Here is a 22,006-nt window from a genome sequence, read left to right as displayed (position 1 = left end):
GCTGCATCCAGAGGTGTGGACCAGACCCAAGTCTATCTCTTTAACAAAGTAGTGGTGCTTTTCATTGGGAAACCTACGCTATGTGGTTTTTGCTCCTTTTTATGTTAACATCCAGTGATGCACAAGGCACAGATCCATCACTTTACTGAGAGTTGCAAAATAGTATAATTTCAACTCTATAAATTTGTTTTCATTTATTAGTTGGGATAATTTTCTAAGAAGGAGCTTCCATGTCATTTTCCATTTGGGTACTCAGTGGCACAGATCTTACAGGAAAGTCAGAATAAATGCTTAATGCTTTCTGTCTACCCACTTTTCAGGACATTGGCTTGGTTTCTTATCATCCTTAAGACTGAACCAATTAAGTCTTTTTCAATAATATTGTGAACTCATGGATTTACACATATTTGATGGGTTTCAATTCATCGCAATTACTATCTTTATTGAAACTCATATTTTCCCATCTTTGACCAGCTGGAGCTTCTTCACTTTGGCTCTGGGGTTCTTTAACCATGACCTTAGGAGCTTTCCTATCTTCTTCACCATCTGGTATAGGCTCATGTTGTCTATTTCCTGCCCCAGACCTGGAATCCACCATTTCTCTAAGAAATCTGGTTTCTTTTAACCAGAAAAAAGTATTTCAACAGCAACTGGGGTAGCATGGATGCTTATTGCTATTGGTTTGGTCATTATTTCTAGTTTTTCCAGTGGACGCAGCATACAATGTGTAGTGTGTATGTTGGGGAGGGAGGGGTGTATCAAATACTGTGTGAGTTCAAACTGACATTTCAGAGCAAATTCAGAACTGTATAGTTTTCACTCAACTACTTTTATATTGCATTTGTATCTCCTTTCTTCCTAACCAAGAATCTTGGTTCTTTTTTTTCTTTTTTTTTTTTTTTTCTTTGAAACAGAGTTTTGCTCTTGTTGTCCAGGCTGGAGTGCAGTGGTGTGGTCTTGGCTCAAGTGAAGCATTTTTTAATCCCTCTCTTCTCTTCTTTCCCCTCAGTTTTTGTGGCTGTGTCATATTTGCATTATCAGATCATATAAACTAGGGGTTGCCAACCCCCGGTTCCGGGCCATGGCCTGTTAGGAACCTGGTCACACAGAAGGAGGTGAGCCAGCATTACCGCCTGAGCTCCGCCTCCTGTCAGATCAGCGGCAGCATTAGATTCTCATAGGAGCGGGAACCCTATTGTGAACTGCACATGGAAGGGATCTAGGTTGTACACTCCTTATGCCTGATGATCTGAAGTGAAACAGTTTGATCCCAGAAACATTCCCTTATTCCCCCACCCCCATCCCCAACCCCAGTCCATGGAAAAATTATCCATGGATTCATAGTCTCAAGTATGTGATGAACTTTTTCAATGTGTAGTTTTGATTTCTTTTAATTTCAGGAAAATTGTCTTGAGTTATGTATTTTAACATTTTTCAGTCCCCTTGACTTGGTTTTCATTATCAGAAGCTGAGGTCCTCTTCTCCATTGATTGGATCTTCTTTGCCTGTCCTCAGTATTTGTCCCTTTCTCTGAGTTCCTTCTTATCTTTTTTTCTTGTTTTTAAAAAACATGTCTTTTTCACCTCCCATTTCCTTTAAGCAGCTTTTGTTTTATGTACCGGCTTTTATGTTCCTTCTAGTTCAGTTTTCATTTCTAACATTATGTTTTAATATTGTTTCAGGTGTTATATCATTTTTAAAGGCCTTTAATTCATTTTAAAGTAATATGCTGCATTTTTTATAGTTTTTTGGGTCCATCTTTTTGACATGCATTCATTATCTGTAGGGATGCTCTTCTCCTTCTCTCCTCCTCTTCCTCCTCCTCCTCTTCATTCTCTTTCTAATCCTTCTTCAGCTTTGTAAGAGATTTGACCTGAGTGTTTACTGCCACAGAGAGGCTCCTTCTTTTACTCCTTCCGCTGCTGTCACCAAGCTCCTGTCACCCAAGAGGAGGATGGTCTCAGATGGAGGATGGTCTCAGATGGAGGATGGTCTCAGATGGAGGATGGTCTCAGACAGAGGCCCTTTTGCAAAGTTTGCCTTTGGTTGTGAACAGTGGTCTTGAGTTTGGGGGAGGAGAAGTAGATCATGTGGACTTTCTAACCTTACAGCGCTGCTCCATCTTCTGTTGCATCCCACAGTGTTAAAACTGTGCAGCTGGTTCTCTGAGATGTCCTGTTTCTGTTTCCCTCCTCCACTTTTACCTGGTCGACCTCCTTCCTTTATCTTTGTTATTTCTATCTGCTCAATTTTGATTCCACTCCCAGCAGTGAGGCCCTGGACATGTTCCTTGAGAGTTCCTAGGGACAGTGCAGCTCCAGTCTCTTCACCCAGGCCTCGTGACACAGGCCGTTGTGTGTGCTGCTGCTGCGGGAGTGAGCCAAGCTGCTCTCAGTGTTAGCCACTGTTCTCAAACTGGCCGTCTGTGCCTTCCAGGGAATGCTTGTTGGATATTTTGGTGTTTTGTGCCCGAGTCCACCAGATGCCCTTTTGCTTCCCTCTGTTTTCTCTAGCAGAGATACTCCCTTCCTCAACAACAATAACAAAAAGGCTTGCCTTGTGATTGTTGGTGATTTTCATTCATGAACTTGTATTTTGGAGTTATTGGGGATACCTTGTCACCTAGTTTTGTTGTAAATGTTGTCTGTGAGTTGTTGCTTATGCATTTAGTTTATCTGTGTGATTTTTCTGGAGACATTGGAAGGATCTCATTGTAGCTGCCATCGTCCCAGAGTCCCCCAGCAAGATTTTAAGCTGATGGGAGGCAGGGCCCCTTGCTGAACATCTGGCGGCACTTCACACATTGTTCTGTGTGCAACATGGATTCGATAAATGTGTGTGGCATACACAAAATTGTCTACCTCTGGGTTAGAACTCCAGCCCCAAAGCAGGCACAACTCTGGGCTTTTGTGTATCACATCCTATTTGCAGTTTATTTGGAAGATATTCATTTGGGCGACAGGGACGTGCTGTCTGGGTCAGATCTGGGAGGAATCCACCATCTAGTTGGGGAGAGTGGCTCTCTGCTGCCTGTGTAGGGAGATAATGAGTTGAGTTCACGCCTGCCACTCCAAACCAAGACCAGGGTGGAATGTACTTGGGTTAACCTGTGACTCCCAGTACCTTTATCTCTTAAAGTGATTTGTACAGCAGTCACTTGTCTGCTTCTTTGCCTAGGTCCCTAATTAAAGTAGTTTTCAACCCAATAAACAGCCTCACCTTGGCTGATAGAGTTGGACAACTCCTTGGTGGCCCCTTTCCATGCCCTCTCGGGCTCTGTAGCTCCAGGGTTAAGTTCCTGCCTTCAGCAGGGCCACCCACTGAAACGTTTAATGAGGAGAGGAGTATTGTTTCTTGGAGACATAATTACCAGAGACACTTAATGCAACCTTTCCCGAGATAACAGGCCTTTTGAAATGCAATGTGTTGGGGGAAGATTTAGTCAAGCTCAGTGACTGCCTTAGCAGTTATGAGTCATGTTAATAATGCCTACATCTGCCTCCCCCAAAAGGCTCTAGAGTCTGTCTCCAAAGTTTATTAAACTTTTGTTTGGGAGACTTGTGCTTGGGACTTAGGGTTCTAAGTCTTTTCTTTCATTGTTTTTGGCTGTAACTCATGTGGTTGTGGCCCAGGGCAAAATTTTGAAATAGGTAACTTCCCTGTGCATTCTGCCATTACTGTAAGACCCATATGTCCTGATTGTTAGGGGTGCAAGCCTGTCCTTGCATTTTACCAGGATTCTTGAAGGCTGCAAACTCCAGATGTAAACACAAGCCACTGCTGGGAGAGCGTACTTGAGACATTGGAGGCCTCTTATGATGCTTTGCCTTCTCAGGACTCCTATCTCCCAAAAACACAGCCCAGCAAAGCCAAACACAGGAAGCACTTCTAATGAAAGACTTGTATTTAAACGTAAGGAGCCACCTACTTAAAGTAACTCTTAAGAAAACCACTTTGTTAAATAAATGTGACTTTTGTAATGCAAAAAATATCTTCCTAACTTATTTGTTTTAAAATTTCAACCTTTTAACATTGCACTGTCATCCTTTCAAGTTGTGTGGGTTTTTTTAATTTTGTTTTTTCTTCCTTCCCATTGTCTTCCCCCTCATTTCCTGGAAAGGGAAACCGTTTCCTTCTCATGATCTGCATGACTTCCTTCCCTCCTCTCTCTTGTCATTGTTTCATTTTGTTTCCATCTTTTGTCCCCAAGGAAGCAGAGGAAAAATCCTGGACTTGGGAGTGAGAGAGACCCAGGTTCCCATTCCAACTTTGCCCTCACTTGCTGTGAGACTTTGGCAAGTTAGTTGGCTTCTCTGAGCCTCAGTTTTCCTCCCTGTAAAATGGATATAAAAATCTCTGCACCACTGAGTTGCAGCAGGATTGATGTCATACTATATGCAGCATGCGTAGTGCCTGCCACAGTGCAGATGCTCAGAAAATGTCGCCCTTACTTAGGAGCACTCCTGCCAATGAAAACAGGACTTCTTGCCAAAGAGAAATACTTTGTGATTAGTGCTTGCTCCTGCCCCTGCCCCCATGAGCAAGCATCCTCCCTTTCTCCTCCTGCATTGCTGAGGACACATTTCTTGATACAAATTTAACTACAGCCACTAAATCAGAAATTCCCACCCAGAGTCATACCATAAGCGAAAAAAAAAGTGGGCCTGGATCTTTAAGGTCGTGGGTGGTGGGACTGGGCGTGGGAGGGGAGGCCTCTGAGACATCTCTTTGCTCCATCCCCTTTCTGAGTTTCATAGGCCTCCACTGTTTTCTCTCCAAGCAGTCCCCCTAGAGTCCAGGGTCCACAGGGAGACACCTCCTCCCTTCTCCCCCACCAATTTCTCTCAAGAGAAGGGTAGTCTCAGATGAGGACCCTTTTGCAAATTGTTGCTTTGTAGTCTAAAAAATCAAGCTCGAGCTGCCTGCTGGTCCTGATTTCCTTCCTGGCCTTTAGTCCCTGCCTTTTTCCTCTTAGTCGGTTTTCAAACGCAGCTCTCTGCGCCACTGGGAGCTGCCCCTGACTTCCTCCCTCCCTCCTGGCCCCAGCTCTCCTGCTCTTGTTCCTGCCCCTGCCTCCCTTCCTAATACACTCAGCTGCTTAAATGTCATTTGTGAAACAACAGAAGGACATGCTGTTTTTGCAGCATCTTGGGGAACAATTGTTTTGATCCATTTGGTGTTAAGAACACTCATAAGAAATGTATTCAGTGACCTCGCCAGCCTCAGCCACTGGTGTGGTTCCCATTTGGTGGTTGGTGAGCAAAACATTTCCCCCCGCGCCGAAATGCCCACTCTCCTAGCACTTTCATCCTTTCTCCTTAGGTTCCTTTGTCTTCCCGGCCCTTCGGTACTTGAAGCCCTGCAGTTCCTAGTGCATTTTCCAGCTGGGAGAGCCATCCTGATCCAGCTCCTTCTCAGGCCTTTGAACCAAGTTCTTTGGCAGCTGGCCAGAGAGGGAATATGGCCATGTCAGGCGTGCTTTTCCGGCCCATAAGATAAAAGGAAAGGCTGGAAACACTGTTCTCTCTGTGACTCATCAGGCCAACCTGGCATGTGTGAGGAACCCATCAGACTGGGTGGGGTCCTCCTGTCCAAATTTACCTGCGTGGACATAGCACCTCCCGGAGGAAGTAGGAAGTGGGAGTTCCCTTAGCACATGATCCATGTCTTCCCTCCAGGCCCTACCGTGCCTGACTTGTAGCATAAAGATGTATATTCCCACCTTAGTAGTCCCCTTAGCCTGTAAAGCTCTTTAGGGCAGGATCCACATCTGCGTAAGCTTCGGTGCCCCCCGTGCTTAGAACTGTGCCTCACAGGTGCTAAATGTTTGCTGAAAGGAAGAACACACAGGGGTGGGAGGATGCTTGAGCCCAGGAGTTTGAGACCAACGTGGACAATAAAGCAAGATGCAGTCACCACACACACACACACACACACACACACACACACACACACACACACACAATTAGCTGGTTGTGGTGGTGCAAGCCCACCTGTAGTCCCAGCTACTCAGGAGGCTGAGGTGGGAGGATGACTTGAGTCTGGGAGGTTGGGGTTGCAGTGAGCCTTGATGGCACCACTGCACTCCAGCCTGGGCTACAAAGTAAGACCCTGTAACAAAAAAAAAAAACAAAACAAAAGAAGAACACATGTATTTACCTGAGGGTGGGAGTAGGGGGCAGAGAGAAGTGTTCCCTTTCTCTAGATCTTACCATGTTCTCTGCCAGAGAAAACGGTGCGCACACACTTAAACGATTATTTAAAAACCTAGAGACCCTTTGCTCATTACTCAGTGTCCAGATGAGCAATTATGCTATGAATTAGAATTGGAATTAGCTGCTTGTTCTGGCCAGAACACCTGATTGCAATATAGTAACTGAATTGTCCCTGCCCATATGAGTTATTCAGTCATTCGGACTGTGGTGCTTTGGATTTGGTTAGATTGTCATCCACGAACACCCAGATAGAATTGTTGCTGTTTTGCAGAATCATAGACACAAGCTCCTGCAGCATCAAAGGTGTCAGAGCACCCTGACTGCAGGAGTAGATTGGGAGATGCTGTTGTGTCTCAAAATCATCCTTGGCAAATCTCCATCACACTTAGCCATTTTATCTTCCTGTTCACTTTCAGTGCCCAAGGAAGAGAATTGTGGGGCCAATAGCAACACCTTTCCCAGTTGCCTTCCAGCCATGGTGAGAATCTGGAGGAAATGAAAAATAGCCTAATTCTCACACACCAAAAAATACCAAGAGTTCCTGTTCTAACGAGTTATTTTGACATTCCACTTGACAGGAGGCTGACGATTTGTTTGCAGCGTGAGTGACCTTCTTTAAAAGCATTTTGTATCTTCATTGACTTTGAACAGACCTTAACTGATGGGTGAATTTGGGCAGAGTTCATTCCCTCCGCAGATGGGCGTGCCAAATATCACGTGTACTGTCTTGGCCTGTGATCGAAATGCACAGTAGATATTACCACCCTCCGACTTTGTTTTGGGAAATCCCCGGATGTAGAAACGTTGGCGTTGTCAATTTCATGTGCGTGGGTCTTTTCCTAAACTGTGAATCCTTCCTCCCCAAAATATCATTCATTAATTGATCTTAAAAATCAGCTGGGAGTTAGGCTCCTTATTTAACACTGCTGTTTGCACCTCTCACTTATATAACACATTTGATATTCTCTTTATCTGCTTTGTCCCCACCTTTGAATATCTCATGGAGGGTGAGCTTTGCCAAACAGACAGATAGGAAGCAAAATTAGAAGCTTTTCTCTGTGCTGACTTCTAAGGACCTTCCTGGTTTTCTGTGAAGCAACCAAAAAAAAAAAAAAAAAAAAGTCGAGACTGGAAGAAGCAAACTTTCAGCTAATTATCATCTTTTTTCCCCTCTGAGCTCAGAGTACTGTTCTTAATTTCCTGACCAGCTTGTACCCCTCCCCCGCTCCCTCTGAGCATCTGTGGTGGTTTCCAATGGAGCCGCATTCCTGCTGCTCTGAACTTCCAACATACCATACCAGTTGGTTTGCCAAACAGTGAACTGCCAGCCATCTGCCATCCAAAGTCAGAATTTACATTGTTTCATCTTAAAATAACGCCTCCGGAATAGCAAGCCACTCTATGCATCAGGTTTTAAAATTGACAATCAGCCAGAATTAAAAACAAATACCAAATGGGCATAAAAAAAGAACGTTGTTTGGGGGAAGGGACTAGCATTTGATGGAGAGTTTGTTTTTCAGCATTTTTACCTGATTCTCCACCAAAATAGCCATGCCATTTAATTTTATCTGCAACAGCAGGAACTACTTATAGACTGAGAACGTTAACTTTTTACGTGCCTGATTCTAGATGCAGGAGCAGTTGTCCCGGTCTCAGGGAGAAGGGATCACCTCCTAATCCCAGCCTGTAGGGAAGGGAGACTTGTCTTCGCCTCCTCTCATCAGGCCTCCTGGTGCTCAGATGAGAAAGCGAAGACACTTGGAGGTAGAACACCCTGGCCAAGGGTCACATGCTGGGTAAGGGAGGAATGATGCTGTGAAGCCAGGACTCCTGGCTCCAGGCTTCTCCTTCTGCTCTCCATCCTTCCCTGCCTCTGCGCACCTGCCTTGACTAGTCACTGGGGCTGCGGGACGATCTGCATCCCCCTTCAGTCCTTAATGCCAAGCTGAGCAGCCTTGCCTGCCTCATTCCCCTGCTCCTTCAGGACAGATAGGCAAGACTGGGGATACCTGGAGGCCTGTGATGTTTACTGGTCTTGTGGCCTGTCGAAGGGGAAGAGCAGCCATTGTATCTGGACGGCTTTCCAGAGCAGATGGGCTCGGAGGAGACTGATTTTTTGAAAGAGAAAAAGAGAAGAGGCTTCATGTTTCATTTAGGGAAGCTGTTCCAGGCAAAGGCAGCTTGGGGAAAAGTGTGAAGTTATGAGTGGGCAGAGGAAGCAGAGGGCTCTGAATTTATACCAAAGACACCTGCCTACAGTTTGGAACTCTGTGCCACAGGCAAGCTCGTCTGAGCTCGGAAGATGCAAGGGCCGTAGGCTGGGCAGGGCACTGGGTGGCCCTGAGCCAAGCCTTGTGCAGTCTCTCTGGAATTTTCTTTGAGCCGGCAGTGGGGACAGTGGCAACCATTACCCTGATAGACATTCCAGAGTCCAGGCATGCTACCTGCTCAGCTGGGTCTCAATGTGAGGGTCAGCGATGGGAACTGTGGTTATCTTTTGGTCTGGTTTGGTTTTTGGCCAGACAGTGGCATCTCCCCTTGGAAGCCTTCTTTCACCCCCAGCATCATCCATGCTCCCGCATCCCCTGCTTGTACCTGTAACAGTACCTGCTACACTGGCCAGGCTTCGTTGCTGGGGACATCTGTCCATCCTGCTAGACTCCTCGTGGTCAGCGGCTGTCATCACTGATCTTTTGGTTCTGAGCACCATTAGTATGTGCTCAGCTAATATCATGAGTGAATCAGTAAATTGCTGAGATGACGTAGGACTTAACTGGTTGTGCCAACCACCAGACCCAGGGCTGCCAGCCCACAGTGTTGCATCTGTGAAAAGTCGCTTTGGGCTGACCTGAAGTCTTATGATTTTGTTGTGTTCCAGTTGGGCCTTGTAATTAAGTAGTCTCCCCTTATCCGCCGTTTCACTTTTTGTGATTTCAGTTACCTGTGGTCAGGTAACTGCAGCCCAAAAATGTTGAATGGAAAAGTCCAGAAATAAACAATGCAAACATTTTAAATTGCTTGCCGTTCTGAGCAGCTTGATGAAATCACACACTGTCCCACTCCATCTGTCCTGAGACCTGACTCATCCCTTTGTCTAGTGGATCCACGCTGTCTACATTGCCTACTTTTTAGTCACTTAAAGCCATCTTTGTGATCAGATCGACAGATCACAAGAAGATGGGTGAGTAAGAACAATAAGATATTTTGAGAAAGGAGAGACCACAGTCACATAACTTTTATTACAATATATTGGGATAATGGTTCTGCTTTATTATTGTTGATAATCTCTTACTGTGTGTAATTTATAAATAAAACTTTATAACAGGTAGGTACGTATATGGAGAAACATAGTATATATAGGGTCCCATATCCTCTGAGGTTTTGAGCATCTGCCGAGGGTCTTGGAACATATCCCTCATGGATAAGGTGGGCTTCTGCATTAGCCAGTTATGGAGAACATCCTCGTGTGCCAGTCACTGTACAAGGCATGTACTGTATGTTCTTATCTCAGATAATTTAATTCCGTTTATTAGCAATGACCCTATGAAGGGATGAGCCAACCAAGGCACAGAGGTGTTGACTGTCCCCACGTCACACTGCGAGTGAGTAGCAGAGGCAGACAGGAACTTGCAAGGGCTCTGATCGCAGACATCCCATTGCTCTGTCTCCGGCGCTGGCTGGGCCCCACTGGCATGTCGTGCTTAGCACTGGAGCCAGTCTGAAGTACCTTCACCCACGGCACACCTGGAAGAGGGTGACTGGGATGAGGCAGGCCTCACGGGGAAGGTGTTCTAGTTTGCCTGAGAAACCCAAGTGGGGGGGGGGGGGGAGCTGTTTTTAAGACTCTGCTCATTTGTCCGTGGCAAAGAGAGGGTGTGCTCACTCACTTCAGGTGACAGGAGGGGACTTGTGGGTGAAGATGGCAATGGGGCCAATGCTGGCCCATCAGGAAGGGTTTCCAAGCAAGTGGAGCTGCCCGACGGTAGAATTCCCTGCCCCACAAACAAGTGAGTGTCCCGCCACAGCAGAGCCAGGCACAGCAGAATGACCATGAGTCATGAAGCCCTGGAAAGAAAGGGTACCTCACTGATCCGGATCGTGGGACAAGTGTACCTTCACACATCCACTCTGACTACAAATTTGGTTCATTCCATACTGTGATGATATATTTTTGAAGCTGAAAATACTTTTAACGCATTTTTACAGAGTGAGTCATTTTAAGGCCTCCCCCTGCCCAGCCTTGTAAATCTGATCAGGAGAATCCAAATTTATTTTAAAATGAAACAAAACATGACTAAAATGTGCACATAAGATGGAGTGCAACACCATCATTCAATTTGCTAAAAGATGTCTTCTTTTGCAAAATCAGAAGATGAAAGGGTGACTCCTTCCTAGGGCTGAGAGTGTTGATCTGTAGAAACCCTGGGGCCGAGGTTGCTGGCCATGGGCAGCAGAGGGGCCGAGAGGCGACTGCGCTCATGGCCAACACCAGAGTGGGGTGGTCCCAGTCCTGGTTGCCTCTAGTGAGGGAATCTCTAGATGCAAGTTTAAAACCCTGCCTAGCCCTCTGGCCAAATGCTGTTTTCAAGATGCACTGTTCCATAATGAAAGAACAAAGCTCTTTTATTAATATAAAGCAGTTGTAAAACAGTTTGTATCTGATCCTGAGTTAAAGGCATTACTAAGGGAACCACATGGGGACGGAGCGAATGTCACTTCTTCCATTAAGTTTCATAGTGTTTGCTGCCCTCACATGCTTGTACCTGTCTGTCACTTTTCCCTTCTGCCTGGGAGATGGGTCAGTAAACTCCAAAGGGCCTTTTGCTGATCTAACAGCCAGAACATCAAGCAAAGGCTTCTCCTCTAGTGATCTCCAAGAGCTTAGCAAGAAAATGAAATTCTTGTGGTTCTAGGGCACAGCTGTGATAACCAGGGACCAACACACACAAGTGTGTTGAAATAGGCCTGAAGTCCAAAAGCTAAAAGAATAAGTGTTAGAATCCAAGCTCAGGATTCACAATGAGTTTGAGATAAACTCTACATTCAGTTTTTGGAGAAAAACAGTTATATTAAGTAGTGACTGAGTATTTAAGGATGAAGTATTAAGTTTCAAAACTGTTCAATATTTATGTTAAGTATTAAAAACTAAAATGACCTTTTAAATACTGTTGAATTATGGCCCCTTTCATAGAGTTCTTTAAAAAAATAAAAGAAGAAGAAGAAGAAGAAGAAGAAGAAGAAGAAGAAGAAGAAGAAGAAGAAGAAGAAGAAGAAGAAGAAGAAGAAGAAGAAGAAGAAGAAGAAATTCTCTGTCTCCTCAGAAAAAATCTATTCATCCATTCTAGACAGCTTATTTGAACATAGCATCATCATGGCACTACTGCCCCCTAATGGTTGAGTGCTTTAATTGCAGACAAAGTACCCAAAGAAATCAAACACTGAGATTTCAAAAGGAAATGTAATTACAGCAAGCAAAATGCCACTTACAGAGACTGATTTTAGTAAGTTACTGTCACACCCAGTGAAGACTTTGTCATCTTTTGACCTTTACTTGTCTTTTGACTTGTGGTGCTTCGTGCATTAAAACTCCATCAGAGATTAAGAAAAGGTAATATAAAAGGAGGACAGAAATTTATAATATATTAAAATTTGATTTTAGGATGAAAACTTAAAAATGAGGCATAGGTTAAAATAATTATTAATATGGGATAGGTAATGTTCATTAATAGTCATTCTATTTGTGCATTATTGATGGCATAAGAATTTATTTAACTTAATTAGGACCAGTTAATCCAAAAAATATTTTTTAAAAACAGTCACAGAAACAAAATATTTATAAACAAAAATAAACCAGTTTCTAGGTTTAAAAGCACTATTATATAACTTATAGCAGATAAAAGAGGAACAACCATTCATTCATTCTCCTATGTGGTTATGAGACCATGAGTTCATAACTAACCACAAGGCAAGGTTCTAACATCAAATCCTTGATGGACACTTGACATACATGTTCTATTCATGTTGAAGAAGAAACTTGATGCTGAATATTCAGTAGTAGTGTTGTCTTTATAAACTTTTGTTTTGCCATCATTTTTGCTTTCTGGTTTATAATAACCAACATTTGTCTCGTGTTTTGCAGCTGCAAAATGCTTCCACATGGCATTTTCATTCCCTCAACCCTGGTTCATTAGTTCCTTTGTTTTATGGATTTGGAAGCCATTATGTTCAAAGAAATGAAATGACTTGCTCAAGATCAAATAACCAGTAAGTGGCAAAGGAAGGATGTGAACTTAGATTTTCTACCTCTGGATTCCATGCTTCTCCCACTACCAGAGCACTGCTTCCTGTGAGAAGAATGGTCCCTCCAAAGGGCAATCCTTGTTATACATGGTGGCATAGCGTACGGGTGGCCAGTGAATAAATAGCAAGTTAGGCAGAGAATGACCCAGTGCCTGAGGCTTCCAAGGAAAGAGATTTCACACAAACTGTAAAATCTACTTGTCCTTTAATGTAATGTTGGTTGTCGTTTAGTCATTTATTCATCCAACGGTAATCGCTGGCAGAGCAGCAGCCATGTCCCTTGAACTGTGAGCACAGGGAGCAAAGTCCTGGCCATGGCCTTGAGGAGCAACCTTTTGATGAATTGTAAAACACCTCTCCCTTGGGCCAACCACTTTGCTCTCCTGTACTTGCCACTTCCAGGCCACGTTATGTACCTGGAATATCAGGCTGTCACAGTGAATGACAAGGAGGAAGCCCTGCTTTATCAAAGATGCCCCATGGCATTCACTGGAGAGGGTCAGCTCCTGCCTGGCCATGTGGATTTGTCCTCCTTCCAGATGAGTCAGTCAGCATGGGGACATTCATCTCGGCAGATAAGTGCCAGTGTTGCCATGGAGAAAAAAGGCGCCGGCATTTTGTTCTGGGATGTGCTGTCACACACACTCGTGGGCTGGTCATGAGAAGATGTGTCTGAAGTGTGATCCAAGTCTGCTCGCCACAATTCAAATCCACCCTTTGCAAATGATTCTTACCCAGGACACATCCGAATCCCCTGGGGACATTTTCAGACCATGGGAACCCACTGCACCCCTGCTGCAACCCTGATGAAGGTGCAGAGCCCTCGCTGTCATTATAGATGATTAGAAAAAAGCGTAATTCTTTGGTTATTTTTAGGATATGTTATTTTGGAACAGGATCAGGAAGGACGTAAGTACCAAAAGGCATTTGAAAACCAGAAGGGAAGTAATGAGCCATCCCAGCCTCTAGAGATGGCGCAGCTTTAAGACTAGGAATACCCCTATATTATGGGAGAAGTTGCTTCCTGAGCACGCTGTCATGCTGGACATGGGGAGAGTGTCCTCAGTCCCCAAACCTCTGCCGGCCTGCTCCTCGTTCCCTGGCTTCCCTGACCCCACATAGAACTCATGCAAAGTTGACACAAGCCTTCTCTCCAGGGTTCCCACACTTTGGGGGTGACACACTTGTTTACCTCTCCTTCTCAGCGTTCTCTTTTATGTTCCTGAGTAAAAGTAAACAGCAGCAAAGAAAAACATTCTTACTAGTTAGGAAGGAAGAAGAGAGATTGGTCATCAAGCCGAGGTGGTGTTTGGATCCCATAGTATGGCATGCAAGGCTGTATAGTTTTCCAGACTCCTTTCCCTCCACCTACCACCTGTTAGCTACCAGAAGCTCCTTTGTTTGCCTCAGTACCTCTGTGCCTGCCTTCTCAGTGATCGGTGATGTCACAGTTCCTACCATGCAAGCATAACCACGTCTGCCTTCTCCACTGTGCCTAAGAGGAAAGACCATGGCGCATCCATCTTTGTGTCCTTAGACTCCGTGTCCTGCAGGACTTGGGACATGGTTGGCTTGGCAACACTTGCTGAAGGTTTGCCCAAGTTTGGTTCTCTGACTCTGTGATTCTGTGATTCTGTGGGATTTCCAGAAGTCTTTCCCTATCATCCTACACATGAGATTGAATGATAGATCAAAGAGCCCCAGGCAGAACGAACTTGTTGATGCCATATAATCTCAAGCATTTACAGCAATTGTCATTGCCACCTCATGACAATTGAGTCTGGGATGATAGAGCAGTGTTGGCAGCACTGGGGCCTCTGGAAGGGCATTGTCAGCTCTTCTCACCAGGCAGGGCCTTCCCACCTTTTGCCTCTACACTACTCGGGGCTTTCGTGCTGGGTGTCTTTGGCCCTGCTGGGCAGCCATTGCCATAGGAGCCAGAGGGGTCCAATTGGGAATTAAGAAATAAACGATAACAATCACAGGCCTCATTGAGCGGAAAGTGCTCAGAGTCATTTTCCAAGGGAACTCCGTGGAGATTACTTTCAGAATGCTCACAAATAAGAGAAACAGATTCCTTCTGCATGTGAAGTGTATTGCAGTTGTAAAATGCTTGTGCATATATGACTTTATTTTATTTCCCTTCAATAATGTTACGAGTAAATAGGGCATGTGCTATTTTCCCTATTTCTAGATAAAAAAAACCTCAGGAATCTGACTTATGCGACTACTGTGTTCCTAGTGACAGTAACTATCCAATTGAAATGAATCTCCTCCCACCTCCCTCCCTCTCTCTCTTTCTGAACAAAGGGGGTTAGCTTACAATTAGACAAAACTAAGATATGAAAAAAACATAACGAGTAACAGTGAGTGATGTGAAACAGACTAGAGGTGCCCCAGGAATTTGCACTGGGAGGTTGGAATGGTTAGGGAATAATAATTAAAATAATAGCTACCATTTTTGAAGGTTTAAGAGTTAAGATAGACAACTAAAACCAGTCTAGAAACTCCAATAAAGCTAAAAATAGGATTACCTATATAGGTTTAAGGGTGTGCTAAGCACTTTGCTAAGTTGTTGTTATTAATATTTTATTTGAGATGGAGTCTTGGTCTGTCACCCAGGATGGAGTGCAATGGTGTGATCTCGGCTCATTGCAACCTCTGCCTCTGAGGTTCAAGAGATTCTCCTGCCTCAGCCTCCCAAGTAGCTGGGACCACAGGCATGCACCAGCACACCCAGCTAATTTTAAAAATACTTTTGTAGACATGGGATCTCACTGTGTTGCTCAGGTTTGTCTCTGACTCCTGGGCTCAAGTGATCCTCCTGCCTTGGCCTCCCAAAGTGCTGGGATGACAGGCATGAGCTACCTTGCCCAGCTACTGACCGGTGCTTTTGACACAGCACTAAGTTGCTGCCTTGGTGGGCCCCATGGGGGAAGCAGGGCAGGAACTGGCCCTGGAAGGGGGTCAGGGTTGGCTTGCATGGGGGCCAGAGGCAACGGATTCCAGGAAGGAAGCCAGCATGACTGAAGGCACAGGGGGCAGCACAAAATGGACACCAGGAGTGAGGGTGCATGCCGGGAAGCTGGGGAGATCAAGTGGGACATGTGAGAACGGGCCAGACTGTGACCGCACTTTGGATCCAGCAGAGGAGCTGAGACCTGGTAGGGTGGGCCGTGGAGCCCCTGGAGGGCTCTGAGCAGGTACAGGTGGTGAGAAGTGAGGTGTCTGCAAAGACCTCTGAAGTGAAGCATTGGCTGTGGGGTCAGTGTCATGGCTGTGGGCTTTTGGAACCCATGAAAAGACTGTGAGCTGGACCCAAGGGCAGATGCATGTCTCACTGCAACGCTCGCCCTCCCCAGCTCACCGCACACCCAGTTCCTGGCTTCCATGCAAACTCAGGAAACACCAGTGGAGACATTGTCCCCTGCCATTAGGCTGATTGATCGAGAAGTCAAGCCGCCTTATGTTCAGTGCAGTGAGCTGATGGGCTTTTGTTCTCCAGGCCAAATTCCTAGGCTCCGTTTGGTCCCAGAACACTTTGCCTGCGGAGTTTATGAGAAGCAAGTACAGAAGTAAACTCATGGAATGTAATTTGGAGATTATGGACAGAGATACTAGAGGGGAAAATTGTGATTCTCCTAAATCCAAGGGCTGGTGGTACTGGATGGGTTGGCTGCCCCAGCGGGAGTGGGGAGACCCCTGTGTGGACCTTGGTGCTGTATGGAAGAGGTGCTAAGAATAGCCACCAACCTAGCACATCCTGCAGGTCAGACCCTAGGCTGGTACCGTGCATATGAGTCCCACAAGAATTCTGTGAGGAAGGTCTTATGAGTCCAATATTGCAGAACAACAAATTAAGTCTCAGAAATATTTTACAAATTGCCCAAGGTCTTACAGCTAGTACATGACGAGTGAAATTACAGTGTAGGCCTTCCCTGTGTCCCACTCTATATTAGCAGGAGGTAGGTGGTCCGGGTCTTTGCTTTGAACCATTCAAAGTCTGGCCATTTAGCATGCATTGCCCCCTCAGTTTTGCTTCTGAAATCTGTTGTGTGCGTTTGAACAGACAGAAAACCTTTGGGATCGACTTGTTGGAGATAGTTTGGATGTTTTGTCCCTTCCAAATCTCATGTCGAAATGTGACCTCCAGTGTCAGAGATGGGGCCTCATAGAAGACATTGGCTCAAGGAGGTGGAATCTTCATGATTGACTTAGTGCTGTCCTCATGGTAATAAGGGAGTTCTCACCCAGTTCATGCAAGAGACGGTTGCTTAAAAGAGTTTGAAACCTCCTCCTCTCTCTTGCTCCCTCTCTCACTATGTGATACGCCTGCTTCCCCTTCACCTTCTGCCATGATTGTCAGCTTCCTGAGGCATCACTGGAAGCCAAACAGATGCTGGTGCTATGCTTGTACAGCCTGCAGAACCATGAACCAAATAAACCTATTTCCTTTATAAATTACCCAGCCTCAGGTATTCCTTTAGAGCAGCGCAGATGGACTAACACACTTGTACAGATACAAATCTGCTCCCCCTCTTCCTACTTATGCCTATCTTTTTTGCATCTTCCATCCTCCCCATCTGCAAAACATTTAGGGAGAACCAAGGCTGGCATCTCCTGGGTAGCAGTCTGACTGATTATCCGGCTTAGCCTGGTCAGGAGCTGTTGGCATCACACACCACATAAGGATGGCTGGTATGGATCTTTGGCCCTGAAGGTAGATGAAGAACCTTCATATCGGAGGCATGACCACAATTTTATTTGCAGAACTGAATTCATATGCTTATGCTTCTATCTTCATGCCCCTAGTGGAATGATGTTTGTGGAGCCAGTGGTTCTGTGGGTGCCTCGAGAAGAACAGGGGCAGGGCTGGCCGCACCTTGTCAACAGCTGCTCAACAGCTATCAACTTATCAACCGGCCAGGGAGTCAAGGATTCGAGGGAGATGCTCGCTCACCAGCAGCAAGTCCCTGGGCATTGGCTTGTCCAGAACGGCAGTTCCTGGGTAAATAATGAGACCGCATCACCAATGGAAATGGGAAAACACACAGGTATACCATCCTGGTGCCTACAGCACCTCGAAGACCAACATCTTGCTTCGGGGGTTGAAACCAAGTGGTTGGGACTTTACAGAAATGCCTGATCATGGTCATGTCTTTTCTCTGTAACTTTGGTTGCCCTGACTGGGCGGCTCTGAAGGAGAGAATTCCCCCCACCCCGCTTCTTTGCACTGGAATGGAATTGAGTATTAGGTCAATACAATCAGTGCTACTTTGGAGGTTTCTGTGTAGACTTTCAGATGGGGGAGGAAAACGTGATTACTAACTTGAGTTCCTATTAGTCACTCTGTCCCCTCCCCGGTCAGGTTCCGGACTTTCCTCTGAAGGGCCTGGGGAAGATTGCGTCTTCCTGCAGCTTGATTTGGTTCAGCTTCTCCTAGCGAATTCCCTTTCTGGGTGGCCGACTCACATTTCTGACAGTCTGAGCTGCTGCTCATTGTTGCTTAGGAGATAGATAATGTATTCCTTTAGCTAAGTCCCTTGGGAAACATTAGCGCCACTTGTACATGGGCGATCACATGTCCCTTAGGGCGTTGATGTTTCCGACAAGTTTCTTGAGGCTTCCCTATCCCTGGCTTCTACAATGCAGCCAGGAACGGAAATGCCATTTGGCTCACTTAATCGCAAGGCATCTTTAGGACTGCACCTGTATTTTTAATCAAGTGCAGATTCAGAAAATACTTAATTAGAAGTAGGATAGCACCATCTTAAGGTCATGGGCTCTGCTGTGATATTATCTGGGCTTGGATCTTGGGCATGACACATTGCTTCTCTGCCTTGCCTCTGTTTCCCAATCTCTATAATAAGGATAATGATAGGACCTGCCTCATGGGGTTTGGTAAATAATAAATAACTTATTCCAGATAAAGCTCTTAGAATAGTACCTGACACACAGTAAGTGCTTAATAAATAGTAGCCTCTATTAAGCACAGTAAACCCCAAGGGAATCCTATTTTTAACTTTTTTGGAGTTTTTGAACCAGTTTTAGTGGTCTAGTTCAACTCTTACAACTACAAATGTTCAGTGACCACATGCAGTGAACTGAGATAGGCTAAGTGCTGAATATATAAAGACAACTATATAAAGTTTGGTTTCATAAAGAGATTTTAGCCTAGTGAAAGCGAGTATTCCTGGGCGTAGCCACAATAATAGATGCACAGGTGCCTTTTTTACTGTATCATTGCACTGAAAGTCAGGCAACAAGAGAGCTTGTGTGAACCCTGTTTTAAAAAGGGTATAAGCGGGGAAGGGATCAAAAGGACTGAACGTTAGCCCAGATTCTTTTATTGTGTGACTTTGGGTAAGCCACTCAAGCTTTCTAGATCTGACTCAGGTTTCTCATCTGAGAAATGGGGCAATAAAGTTATGCACTAACTTCTAGCAGTAATTCATGTTATGCAGCTGGGTAGGAGATAGTGCTCTGTCTCACTGAACGTAATGATCACGAGTTTTTCTTGGAATGATTTGCCTGCTGTACAGGTGGACCTAACCAGAGGGTGAAAACCAGGCCAGTTCGCCTGTGTGGCTTAACATTAATTATATTTGACATTCTTGCCTGGCAAAATCCCAAACCAGAAGGTGGCCTGAATCCCCTTTAAGGAGATTTCTGCCAGCATCTACGTGGGCCCTCTGATTTGAGGCACAGTTTGCTTTATAAAGAACCAGATTCTCTGATATTACTAATAGCAGTCTTTTTCCATGAGCAGATCAGCCAGTGTATTACATAGCAGAGACTGACTCTGCTAGAAGGCGGAGCTTCTCTTGTAGCCATATCCTTTGGCTGGGTGGGTGGGTGGGTGGATGGGAGAGCCGGAGGCATCTGGGAGGGTTGAGGTAAGGAGTAGAGATAGTTTTACCCAGAAGTGTATTCTGCAATTTCCACTTTTTGTTTTGTCGCTGCCTAGTGAAATGTAATACCAAAATGGCTCATGGAGACTGCTGGAAGCCCGCGGTCCAGAGCTTGGGAGCGAGCGGTCTGTGTCTTTCACAGCACTGCAGCTGCCTGATTTCAGCCTCGAAAATCAGATTGGGACCGCTGCTGGGTTCGCAGGGCAAACACCCTCTGGCAAGTGACTCTTTCAGAGGAGGGCTGTGAACAGCCAAGTGCTGGGTGTGGAAGCAAGTGGGTCTCCAGGGCAGCCTCCTGGGATCCACTTTGCACAGATCTCACCTCACCAGGAGGAAGCTCCCTGGCAGTGCAGGCACCCATGGTCCAGGAGGGGCTCTGCTTGAGCTTAGGTGATGGCAGCAGGTGTGTGACTCCCACACTGGGAGCCCTGGTCCCAGAGCAGAAGCTTCTAATCAGCGACACCTGCTCCAGGCAAAAGGCCCCAGGTGGCCAGGCCAGCAGATGTCTTTATCAGTGGCTGAACACTGGCAGAGGAGCTCTGCGGACTCCTAAGAGCACAGGGCGGAAGCAGAGAGAAAGGGCTGTGGATGGGGATCAGGGACCCTGGATTCTAGTCTCAGCTCTGCCACAGGCTGGCTATGTGGTTCTCCCCCTGGACCTTGACACAGAAAGCTGACATTTGAGTTAGATCATCTCTCAGTCCCTGTGGTGCTAACAGCCTGTGTTGCTTCTGGATTCTGAGGGGCCACAGGGAAAAGCAGTTGCCCAGTGAGAGACTCATTTGGTGGGCAGCTGCCCCAGGACATCTTTAGGGAGCCCCGCAGTCTGGCCCCACAGCACCCTGGAAACTAGCAGGGCTGGTGGCTAACACGCCGGTGATCATTCTCAGTCTCTGTGAGCCACTGAGGCGTTTCCTGTCGGGGTGGCATCTCCAGTGACCTTGCTGAGTTGGTGAGTTTGCCAGTGAACAGGCTGGGTGAGACTGGGCTCACTGGGGCCATCAGAACCCAAGTTGGCTTCATCTCCCGGCCAGGAGAGAGCCTCACCACGTGGGCTCCTAAGATTCCCCTCAGCAGCTCCATGTCCCTTCTTCACAGAGACCATTCACCAGCCAGCTGCTCTCAACATGTGATCCCCACTGGCACCACCTGGGAACTTGTTAAAAATGCAGATTCTTGGGCTCCGCCCCAGAACTTCTGGCTCAGATACCCTGGGGGTGAGTCCCAGCAATCTATGTTTAAAAACCCCCGCAAGTGATCTGAGGCACACTAAAATGTACATGCCACTGCATCGGACTAACCGTGTGTTCCTCTCTTATTTAAAACCATATCTTATTAAAACACCAACTTAGCAATAAAGGAGCCCTTAAAAATTACCCACAGCCCTACTGCCCCATCACAGCACCTGTTGTCATCTCTTTTCCAGACTTGGTCCATTTGCGTGCATATTTTTTTACACAGACATGCTTGTGTTGTATTTTTTTTCACTTAACATTATTAGTGGGTTTTTTCCATTGCTTCATAACCTTCGTATTTGTCATTTTCATTGACTGCGGAACACCTCCCTAATGTACTTGCTTTACGGCCTGGCTGCCCTGTCCATAAGCATTTGGTGACTTACCACTTTTCATTTTGGGAAGAGTCACCTCTCTGCCCAGGGTAGGTCACCTTTTGGGGTATTCCACTGTCTAATGCCTGACCTTCCCTGTAAGCCCTCAACATAAAGTGATCCAAAGAAGATTGCTTAACCAAGAAAAAAAAAATCCAGCCAACCCAGAACAGATACTGAATCTGCAGGGATGGATCACCACTGAACGTTCCCTGCCCTCCTGAGTGTTCTGAACCCGAGACTCTTCTCGTTTCACTCGCAGGTGGCATCAGCAGAGGGGGAGCCCGGGCTGAGGTTGGGCTAGAGCCTGTGGCCTCGCCCCGTGCCAGGCCCGCCGTCTGGTCATTTCCTGAGCATCCTGGTCTCCCCGCAGGAAGTCTGGTCCTTCCTCTCATGCCCCCTCCACCTTCCCCCTCTTCCCCTCTGGCACCCTGATCTCCTCCCAGACACTCAGCTTGGCCAGCACACCCTCTAGTGGTAGCCCCTTTGTTTTGACAAGACCTATAGTGGTTATTGGGCCACATAAATAACACTAAGATTATTTCATTAGGATAAATTCCTAAGTGTGGGATGGCCAGGCCTAGGGTAACCCTCAGGGTTTCTTTTAGGCTGTGATCTCTTCTGCCAGTGGCAGTCTGCAAGTGTGCTCCATCAGTGGGTCCGTGTTGCTTTGGGGATAAAATTACAACTTCATGACACAGCAAGCTAGGTTCATCATTATTGGCTCATGGACCACAGACTCAGCTCAGATGCCTAGAAGGGGCAGGTTAGTGACATAAGTACTGATTGGGCCAGACAATACGAGAGGGCAGGTCTACAATAAGCTAGAGAGAATACCCAACCTAAACGCAGTCACAATCAACAGCAGAAAGTTCTAGTGAAAGATAAATGGTGGAGAGTGTTGGTGTCCATCTTGTTCTTGGTTTATGTCTTTAGCCTTGGCTTCATCTACTATACGTCTCCCCCTGTAC

General features: G+C 46.1%; 1 protein-coding gene and 1 long non-coding RNA gene across 16 annotated transcripts in view; one reads left to right on the top strand and one right to left on the bottom strand.

Moving 5' to 3' along the window:
* The window catches only part of MSRA (methionine sulfoxide reductase A), a 412,022-nt gene that overhangs the window by 293,939 nt on the left and 96,077 nt on the right, over window positions 1-22,006 (top strand). The gene's annotated exons all lie outside the window — the stretch shown is intronic.
* On the bottom strand, window positions 1,385-8,422 carry LOC144330697 (uncharacterized). Its single transcript, XR_013397076.1, has 2 exons — window positions 7,831-8,422; window positions 1,385-3,026 (listed from the first exon to the last, which is right to left on the bottom strand). It is a non-coding gene; the product is annotated as an uncharacterized LOC144330697 (long non-coding RNA).

The sequence above is a fragment of the Macaca mulatta genome, chromosome 8 (assembly GCF_049350105.2).
Source record: "Macaca mulatta isolate MMU2019108-1 chromosome 8, T2T-MMU8v2.0, whole genome shotgun sequence".
Taxonomy (NCBI): Eukaryota; Metazoa; Chordata; class Mammalia; order Primates; family Cercopithecidae; genus Macaca; species Macaca mulatta.
The sequence above is the reverse complement of the archived record's forward strand: the minus strand, read 5'-3'. Positions and strand labels throughout refer to the sequence as shown.